Source organism: Podarcis muralis, chromosome 12 (genome assembly GCF_964188315.1).
Source record: "Podarcis muralis chromosome 12, rPodMur119.hap1.1, whole genome shotgun sequence".
NCBI classification, from domain to species: Eukaryota; Metazoa; Chordata; class Lepidosauria; order Squamata; family Lacertidae; genus Podarcis; species Podarcis muralis.
In genome coordinates, this window is record NC_135666.1 from 17,316,466 (window position 1) to 17,326,196 (window position 9,731).

Consider the following 9,731-nt stretch of genomic DNA (forward strand, 5'->3'; position numbering starts at 1 on the left):
CTAGTCCAGCATCCTGTTCTCACAGTGGTCTACCAGATGCTGATGGGAAGCATCTGAGCACAACGGCACTCTCCCCTCCTGCAGTTCTCAGCAACAGATATTCAAAAGCATATTGAGAAGGTAGAACATATCCATGACAGTTAGGAGCCTTATCTAGGAGCCAGTGTGGTATAGTGGTTAAGAGCGGTGGACTCGTAATCTGGTGAACTGGGTTCACGTCTCCGCTCCTCCACATGCAGCTGCTGGGTGACCTTGGGCCAGTCACACTTCTCTGAAGTCTCTCAGCCCCACTCACCTCACAGAGTGTTTGTTGTGGGGGAGGAAGGGATAGGAGATTGTTAGCCGCTCTGTGGTTTAACCCACAGCGCCACCTGCATCCCTTTTGAGACTCCTTAGGGTAGTGATAAAGGGGGATATCAAATCCAAACTCTTCTCTTCTTCTTATCCTCCATCTAAAGATAAGAAGAGCCTGCTGGATCAGGCCAGCAGCCATCTAGTCCAGCATCCTGTTCTCACTGTGGCCAACCAGTTTCCTGTGGGGAACGGGGGAGCAGAACTGGTATTCAAAAGCATTGCCGTCTCTGGTAGAGCATAGTCACTATGGCTAGTTGCCATGGATAGTCCTCTCCTCCATGAATTTGTCCAAAACTCTTTCAAAGCCATCCAAGTTCATGGTCATTGCTGCCTCCTGGGGAAGTGAGTTCCATAGTTTGACTATGCATCCACTGGTGGAGGAAGAGGAGTGGGGAGGGAGTGCACCGCCCCGGCAGCACGATCCCAGTGGGGTGCCATCGTGGCTGGTTCCCCACTCGCGCTGGGCGCCACATCCCCGCAGGTGGCGTGCCATGCCCCCAGGATGCACGCCTCTGTGGGTGGCGCGCCAGACTCCCAGGACACATGCCAGCCCCAGCCCCACCTGCTCTCCACCCCCCGGAGCATAAAGCTCCGCCACTGTAGGCATCATAGTTTGAATAAAAAATTCATTGGTTTCCTTCTGCTTGCTACATTGCCACTTCAAACCTTCTACTTAAGCAAGTGGATAGGTAAAAGAAAAGGCATATTCAGCTAACAATGGAAGTATCACTTGTCCACCACTGACCATTATCAGCAAAACAGAATGTCTGTCTCTTCACTTAGCACACCACAACAGCATTTCCATTATTCTATGAACTGAGTTTCCCTGTCTTCCTGGAAAACAGAAGTGTAAAGTTTTTATTTAATTTTTGTACTAGAAAGAGTATTTGCTTTTTGTCTCAGCTACTCTGACTCCTCTGGTGCTGGTAATCCTCCCATCCCTGTGGCATTTTTGCTGGAGATCTACCCCTCTTCCCCCGATGAAGAGAGTGTTTCTTGGCTGGGATGCTCTGTGGCAGCATGGCACGTATAAAGCTGTTTTTCTGGTTTATAGGGCAGATCTACTCTAGTAGCATATTGTTACTAGAGCATGTGCCAGCCCTGGCAGCTAATCAGTGTGAGAAAAACCTGGAATCGTTCTGCTGCCAAAAGTTTAATGGCAGATAAGAGGCATGCCTTGACTTGATAGTAGAAGGTACAGTTACTTGTACATTTAGTCTACATCTTATGGGTGGCTGTTTTTACACAGTTCAACTCTGCATTAAGGAAATGTAAGGTGTTCTCCATCTGCACCGGCATTTCTAGATATTCTTTTCATTTGTGTAGATTTTTTTAAAAAATGTGTCACTTTGTGCTTCAGTGTGCTTTTGTTCCATTGGTTTAGGAAGCCTCTAGAGGAGAAAATCAGTTGATATTCTGTTAATTTGTACATATTACTTGACACATCTAGAGACTATGACTGAGCAATGTTTCCTGCTCAAGCTGTGCATTTGTGTACACAGATAGGACTAGTCAATGGTACCAGATCAGGTACTTAGCTGGAATAACTTTTGGTTTAAATCCCCTCATGACCTGAAAACCCAGTTGGGTTGTGATACAAGGTAAAAAGGAAAGGACCCCTGGATGGGTAAGTCCAGCCAAAGGTGACGATGGGGTTGTGGCACTCATCTTGCTTTCAGGCCGAGGGAGCCGGCGTTTGTCCACAGACAGCTTTCCAGGTCAGGTGCCCAGCAGGACTAAACCACTTTTGGTGCAACGGTGATGGAAACCAGAGCGCATGGAAACACCATTTACCCTCCCACCACAGTAGAACCTATTTATCTATTTGCACTGGCGTGCTTTCGAACTGCTAGGTTGGCAGGAGCTGGGACTGAGCAACAGGAGCTCAACTCGTTGTGCAGATTTGAACCACCAGCCTAATGATTGGCAAGCCCAAGAGGCTCAGTGGTTTAGACCACAGTGCCACCCCACCCCCCGTGTTGTGATACAACTAAGAGCCATTATGGTGCAGCAGCTAGTATCTCAGACTAGGACTGCGGATACCTTGTTTCAAATCTCCACTAGGTCATTGGTTCATCTCCAGTCAGGTCATTGGTTCATCTGTCTCAGTGTTGTCTACACTGATGTGTCTATGGTTCTCTGAGCTTTCAAGCAGGAAGTACCTGGAGATGCTAGGGACTGAACCTGGGATTTTTGGCATTCACGACAGATTCTCAACTACTAACATGTAGAACAAATAGTTGGAGCTACCATGGAGCTACCCTTCGCCTCTAGCAGAAAAAAGACTTGGGCCAGCTCAAATGGTTTTACTTCAGCCTTTTGCCTGAATGTGATCCTACAGCTTCAGTAAAGGAATCCTTTCTACCTGCCTGGATAGATTTGATTTAGTTAATCTGGTTAATTTGGTTTGTTTGCAGATCCTCTAATTTTTCCTTATATTTAATAACTATAACCTGTTCTTCTATATATAGAACCTATAATAGTTGTCTCTAGAGTCTTTTTTTTTTTCAAATTAAATTTTTATTGATTTTCAGTACACATACATACATTCATAAATTACACATATATAGGTTACATATTTAACTTAGGCTCTATAATGCCTCTGACTTCCCTCCATTTCTTTGGTAAGTATCAAATAAAGTTCTAATATCACATACTCTATATCAGTGTTCCCCAACCTTGGGCCTCCAGCTGTTTTTGGACTACAACTCCCATCATCCCTCGCTAGCAAGACCAGTGGTCAAGGATGATGGGAATTGTAGTCCAAAAACAGCTGGAGGCCCAAGGTTGGGGAACACTGCTCTATATATCTTATTATCAACTACACGCTGTAAGAGTTATTCCAACCCTACCAGTGTCTTCAAAGATTTACAATTGTTTCTTATATACATCAAATATTTACTCCAATTTTCTTGAAACTTCTGCTCGTCCTGATCTCTTAATTTTCCTGATAGTCTGGCCAGTTCTGCGTAGTCCATCATTTTAACCTGCCAGTCCATTATATTCGGTATTATGTCTGTTTTCCAATTCTGAGCTAACATATTTCTGGCTGCTGTCGTGGCATATAAAAAGAAGTTTTTATCTTTTTTTTCCAATTTCCTTTCCAATCAATCCCAGTAGAAAAGCTTCAGGTCTTTTTGGGAAAGTATATTTAAAGATTTTTTAAAGTTCGTTATAGATTAGTTGCCAAAAGCCCTTCACTTTACTACAGGTCCACCACATATGGTAGAGGTCACCCTCTACCTCTCTAGAGTCTTCTTACAAGTGTGATGTCAGTTGTTGAAATAGGGAGAGTGCTGTTGTACTCAGGATCTGCTCATGAGTTGTCCACAAGCTTCTGGCTGGCGGCTTCTGGCTGGTGGCCATGAAAAGAGGGTGGTGGACTGGATTCACCTTTAAATGTGAACTGAAATGAATTTCTCCTCCATCCCTTCCTGCCACCATTATGTGGTTCTTGGCAGATTAACACTGAGAGAATGTAAAGGTAAAGGTAAAGGTACCCCTGCCAGTACGGGCCAGTCTTGACAGACTCTAGGGTTGTGCGCTCATCTCACTCTAGAGGCCGGGAGCCAGCGCTGTCCGCAGACACTTCCGGGTCACGTGGCCAGCGTGACAAGCTGCATCTGGCGAGCCAGCGCAGCACACGGAACGCCGTTTACCTTCCCACTAGTAAGCGGTCCCTATTTATCTACTTGCACCCGAGGGTGCTTTCGAACTGCTAGGTTGGCAGGCGCTGGGACCGAACAACGGGAGCGCACCCCGCCGCGGGGATTTGAACCACCGACCTTTCGATCGGCAAGTCCTAGGTGCTGAGGCTTTAACCCACAGCGCCACCCGCGTCCCGAGAGAATGTAGACCTTGGCAGTAAAGATGTTCCCCCACATCTGTCCTGTGATCTTCTCTACAGCACCCCGTCTAAGCTTTGTGGTAAAGATGAAGTTTACCCAGACAAGGCTCCACACACATTCATCATGATGACCGTTAAAGTAATAACAATTCTCAATGCATTCATCCGAAAGCGCACAACTGCTGATATTTATGTGCTTTCTCCATTTTGGTCACAGAAACTGCAACGCATTACACCCCTGAAATATTCACTGCATAGAGGATGAACTTAACCTCCAACCCACCAAATTCTAAAATGGATGTTCTGTTGTCAACTTCCCAACAGTACTGTTTCTGATAAATAGAGAAATGAACGCTCTATTTATTAAACCTTCAAAATCCTTAATGGTGGCTGTGGGGAAGGGGAAGGGGGGGACCAGAAGAAAGATTTATCTACCAATAAAAAAAACTTAACCATTACATTTACAAAATCCCCATCCCTTATTGTAATGAAATTTGTCTTTTGAGCTTTGAAAATTCATTTATAAAGCAAGAAATATATTCTGGCCGACTGTCTTTGAGATGAATAACCACATTATTACTTGCCTGTCAACTCTAAGTAGGGTTGTTAATAACGTACAGATAGCGAATAAAAATTCTAAACCAGGGAGTCTCCTTTTGGAGCAACTCATGCTTTTAATCGATCCAGCAAGAGAATGCAATAGCATGGGAAGAAGTGAAATCTACATGGGAAAGCCTGTGTGGTTCACCCTCTCCAAAGGCAAGGAGAGAGCTCTGCCCTTGGAATAGGAGGTTTGATCATGGAGGGCTTCCTGCAGCAGCAAGCAACAAGCTTGTCCAGTGTACATGCTCTGTCAGCAGAGATAGGAGGAAAGAGAATATTCTGGGGGACACATTGGAGATTAAACTGGAAGAGGCTTTGGAACCATAGCCTCCCCACTCCCTTGACATGCCCTCAGGGCTGGATTTAGGTTTGATGAAGCTACTGAAGGTAATGGGGCCCTTTATCCGTTGTCAACAACATATTGTCACTGTTTTTTTGTGTTGAATATATGCTATATGGTAATTTATGGATCTAATAGGTATCTAAAGCCATTTGCACATGCAGAATGTAGGCACCCTATATATGCAAATGAGCAAACTAGTGATATTTTAGGGAGCAGTCTAGCAGGCCTTCCAGGTGTTCTTTTTTTTATTGTGCATTCATGGTAATTTGTCCTCACGATGATATCATGGCAGTTATACATGAGCCTCCTTTTAATATTGTTTCCACCTGCAGAAGTTTCATGATTGACGTACTCAGGGCCGGATTTAGGTTTGATGAGGCCCTTAGCTACTGAAGGGGCCCTTTCTATGTCCAGCTGTCCTTTGTCAACAACAAATTGTCACTGTTTCTTTATGTTGAATATATGCCAAATGGTAATTTATGGACCTAATAGGTATCTAAAGCCATTTGCACATAGCAAAATATGTATTTTATCAAAGTAATTGTTGAATGGAAATACAATTAAGAAGAAATATATTAATAGTGAAATACAATTAAGAAGAAGTATATGGGAGGGGGCAAGAGAGTGGGGCACTAAACTATAGCTTGTTTAGCTTATACATAAATCCAGCACTGCATGCCCTTGAAACAGAGAGATTTTAAAAATACGCCCCCCCCCCCAAAGCCTCCACAATTGCAGGGTGACATTCCACCGCACCTTCCACCCTGCTAGAACAAACTTTGGTATTGGTGGTTTGTTCACTTCAATGCCTTTATCACCCCCCCCCCAAGTCAGGTAGGATTGTTCTGCACATATAACAAATTATTCTTATTTCTCTTGATGCTCATTTGTCAATTTTATACTCTATTTCCCCCTGAAATTACATCCCACACAATGAGAATGAGTTATTTTGTTTAAAATGTAACAACAAAACTTTACTAATGTTGTTGTTGTTGTTGTTGTTGTTGTTGTTGTTGTTGTTGTTGTTGTTGTTGTTGCTGCTGCTGTTGCTGCTGCTGCTGTTATTATTGCTATTCTTCTAAAGAAAGGTTCTGCATCAAGTCAGTTGTATAAATTAAAGTGTTGCTGTTTCTATATAAAAAATATATCCACGTATGGGAACAATTAGAAAACTGTTGCATTTTAGAATGCTTACATTGCATGGACAGGTGGAGTTTCCCCAACCCCAGGCGACCTCCGAGCGGAATAATGACTCAAGACAACGTGCTATGGGATTAAAATTGGCCACAACTTTATTAAGTTGGCTCAGGCATTGGGCGTTTATCCTTCCCAGTCCCCAGCCAGGATCTGGGAGACTTCAGGGTTACCCAGAATGTGTGGGGATTGGGCTGGCTCTGGAGAACATATGTTCAAGGAGAGAGCCCGCCCCTGTTTCACCGCCATTGGAGGGGAGAGCAATGACAACCTCTCTGTGTTTGGCCAATGCCTCCCCTCAAGACCTCTTTAACGGGGAACCCTGGTATCACCGCCACAAGGGGGGTGTGGGTCACCACTTCACGCCCCCCCCCCATTTAGGAAGATAGACTAAAGGATTCCGTCCAAGGCCTGAAACCACCATATTTGTGACGTTTTGCTATGGAAAAGACAAAATCTGCCAATGCAGGAAAATTCCTTTCCAGTCCTTCAACAATGACCCTGACGTAGCAGCGCCTGCGTACCTGTGGAGAAGGTTAACCTGCAAAAGAAGACTTAACTGAGGGAGGGGAGGGTGGGGAAAACTCTGGAGCTGACTGCTGCTTCGCAGGTAAGATTCACCTTCTGTTGTGTGGGCAGGACATTCCCTCCCCTTACCTGGCCAATCCCCTGGCAATGCCTCCCCAGGCAGGATTGGGCAATTGGCTGAGTTAGGCAGAGACCTCCAGGTATCCAGCCTGGGGAGGATGAAGCCAGCCTGAACTACCAGGAGTCACACTGGGATCCGAGGTGGTGCGCACGACCACACAAAAGGCACCCCCATTTGATGTGCGGAGCGGTCATTATGAACCTGATTTTAGTAAGTCACATTTCGCCACCTACATTGCATGAGCTTTGTAGAAAATATATTCAGCTGGGCTTCAAATGGGGCTCATGATTTCTTTAAAGGTTTGCTCCTTTGAAACCTTCAACTCACTCTGCCTCCCTTCTCTGACGGAGGAAATTTCCTTTATGGCTTTAATGGATGTTTACTCTTTCCAGCACAGTTGCAGAGTCAGGGACCCTTTCCAAGGTTATATTGGAGCGTTTTTGTAGCATTATCTCCCAGCCCTCAGTCAAATGGATGTACTTTGGATTATTATGTCTCACACACATTTAATAAGGGGAAGTCTGTGCAATGTGGCAGTTCATTTCAGAGAGCTCAAGATGAACACAGAGGGAAAATGTCCTTGGTTAATCAAAGGCTTGTTTTCTGAACACTCATATATTGATCGAGAATTACAAGCAGACAGGGGTTTATGAGGAGACTGGGAAGGAATATGATGATATGGACAGATCAACAGCTATGCCCCTCTTAAATAAATCTATTTCAATATGTGCTATGCAGAAACTATATGTATGGCAGTAGGATAGAGTGGAGAAAAATGTTGTTATGGCACGTGTTTTCTATCATTCTCATTTTCTTGTTCCCATCCCTATTCTTGAAGCAATTTTTATTTGCTTGCAGCTTTCCCCAGCCATTTGGAGAAAGAAAAGTCTGGATACAAAGGAATAACAATGCCTACAGTGCTAACTAACCATGTTGTTTATCTTTCAAGGAAAACAGCAACTGCAGAGACTCTGGTGGCATCTCAAAGACCAACAAATATAGGGCCGCATAAGCTTTCCTGGACTACAGGCCGCTTCATCACAGATGCATGGACTGTTATCCTCAGCTGGCAAGGAATATTTGTGTATAGAGGAGAGGAAAACGATGGAAACAGTGGGGTCAAATGGCAGAAAATAACATTTCCATGGCTCTATGAACTCAAAGGGTGTTGATAGAAAATGCCACTCAAAAGTGGGATCTGAATCACTCAGATTTGGAAAGAAGGAAGGAAAATACAGCACTGGCTGTGCAATGGCTGCCACCTTATGCAGTTATGAAGTCTTCTGTTTCTGGTCCAGTTCTTTGAATAACAGGTCAGTTACAGCTGATCTCTCAAGCCCATATATCACATTCTTCATTTACAACTTGAGCTTTGATTCATAAACCTATTAAATCCCATGCCAGATCTTGATATGATCTGTATTTGTGTATTTCTGCTGCACAGACTGTCTGAGGTTCCAATAATCTTGAATCACTGCTGTGTCCAAATGCCTCTGTGTATTTCTAATAGGAATTATTGGTAATCATCTTTAACTCTGTCCCTTCCATATTCCAGCCATTGTTCCTGTTTCCCAGACAGATGGTTCAATACTTCTCACACATAGTGTTCCTACCCAATGTACTACACTCTGTAGTCTGCATCTTTGTGTCTCTGATCTGCAATCTTGGTTGACTTTAAAAGAGTATTAGACAAATTCATGGAGGATAAGACTATCAATGGATACTAGCCACAATAGCTATGATCTGCCTCTATGGTCAGAAGTAATAACGCTTCTAAATGCCAGTTGTTGGAAGCCCTGCTCTTGTGTTAGGGTCCTGCTTGCTGGTTTGCCACATGCATCTGGTTGGCCACTGTGATAACACAATCCTGTACTAGGTCTATCATTGATCTGGTCCAGCAAGCTCTTCTTATGATTTTATCTCCTGCCTGGATTCCAGCATTCTCTTCCTTAGCTTCTTCTGAATATTTGCTTGGATTCCTAAAGTGCAATCCCATACATGTCTACTCAAAAGCAATCAACATCAATTCCAATGGCCCCTGTCCATGGTCCTGAAAGACCTACCACCAACTGCCCTTGTTTACACAAATTCTAACGCGGATCAAATGTTGTCCTTCCTGCCTCCCTGCTCCTTTTGCCCTAGACTTCTTACTGGATTTGCATCCTCATGGCTGATCCATGGGTTCTGCTTTACCAGGAAGAACAGATGGAGAATACTTTTTTATCTTTATACATCTTTATTCTTTGTAAAGGGAATCTTTGTGGGAGTTAATATTTTATTATCGCTTTGGAGCTGCTCTTTGTATTTTTGTCTTTTCGGGCTGTGACATTTTATGGTTCAAATTTTTAATTCTTTGTCTTCTGCCTTTTTGTTATTTTCATGCTTTATTTATTTTGGTAACAAATCAATTAAATATATTTTAAAAAAGAAAAGAAAAGAAAAGAGGAAAATACCCTGCTATTGCAACCATACCAGCAATCCCATGGAGTATCTGATGTCATGGAAGAAAGCTGCACAGAAGTACAGTGTCACCTGTTTTAATTCCCTGAATCTGAATCTGATTATATGGTTTAGATGCCCACATTTATTTATGTGTGTTTTTTTAAAAAAAAGATGTGTGAGTCGTTCTGAGATCGTATCAGTGGAATGCAAACAAAAAATTAAATAAGCAGAATGTTGTATTTGGTGTTCTTGAGCAAAAGGCACCATCACCCAATGAATCAAGCTAACTTTGGCTCTGT

The 9,731-nt window shown here is 43.5% G+C and overlaps 1 long non-coding RNA gene across 1 annotated transcript; it reads left to right on the forward strand.

Moving 5' to 3' along the window:
* Positions 1–6,943: 6,943 nt before the first annotated feature.
* LOC144329269 (uncharacterized) lies at positions 6,944–8,401 on the forward strand. Its single transcript, XR_013394745.1, has 2 exons — positions 6,944–7,200; positions 7,940–8,401. It is a non-coding gene; the product is annotated as an uncharacterized LOC144329269 (long non-coding RNA).
* Positions 8,402–9,731: the final 1,330 nt, after the last annotated feature.